The sequence below is a fragment of the Seriola lalandi genome, unplaced genomic scaffold, assembly GCF_002814215.2.
Source record: "Seriola lalandi dorsalis isolate HSWRI2012SDOR001 ecotype SW California unplaced genomic scaffold, Sedor1 jcf7180002054486, whole genome shotgun sequence".
Lineage (NCBI taxonomy): Eukaryota > Metazoa > Chordata > Actinopteri > Carangiformes > Carangidae > Seriola > Seriola lalandi.
This window is the reverse complement of record NW_019525039.1, coordinates 335,153-336,043: the sequence shown is the minus strand read 5'-3', so window position 1 is coordinate 336,043 and position 891 is coordinate 335,153.

Here is an 891-nt window from a genome sequence, read left to right as displayed (position 1 = left end):
TGAATGAATCCAGAGGGTCACATAGACACTGCAAGCACCGCAGATGACCACAAGCCCAGAGTGGTTTCAGTCCACCACCCTCTCCTCTTCCCCTCTCGTGGCTTGGGGGCTATCACACAGGAAACAACTTGGAGATATTCCCACCTCCCCCCTCCTCCCTCCCCTCCTGCTCCTTTACATCCTCTGCGATGAGGAATGTCCTCCCGCTGCGATAGTAGCCAAGATGTGGAGCAGGCTCCTGTTTCCTGCCCGCCTGCATCTGTTCCCTCCAGCGCTGATCCCAGATAGAGGCTTCATCGAGCCTGGGAACTGACCGGCTCGAGCTGACAGACGGACAGAGGGGGAGAAAAGAGGCTCAGCCCTGCCTGCCTCAACGTCCAAGTTCCCAAGTCGGTCTATCTTCCGGGAGGCCAGACAGAGACCATGGTTGTTAACCTTTAATTAGAGTGTCTTAGTTTAGGGGATCCTTCTCATGCAATCACTGGGAATGGTAATGAGGATCAATGTTTCAGTCAGTGGGCAGATGTATGTGAAGCATGAGTGGAGGGTTAGTATAAAGACAAGTTCCTCACTGGGTCGTGGAGTACAAAACAAATGCACATTTTTATTGGGTTTGTGTATTGTAAAGCAAGTAAGCATTCAGTGCAAATCTTTTCCCCTTCATAAGAAGCATGAGCTCAGGGTCGTACTACAATCAAGCCAGGGATTTCTGATTAAATAAGAAGTTGCTTTCTTCACAAAGACAGACCCAACACCCCTTCTCCTGCCTCAATCCCCTCCCTGCATCATTTTACATAACTGTCTTTATTCCTCCTCCATCTCACCACTGCCCGCCTCTTTCTCTGATCCTGCCCTAAACACTTACCCCTTTTAACCCCCCCACCCCCGCCC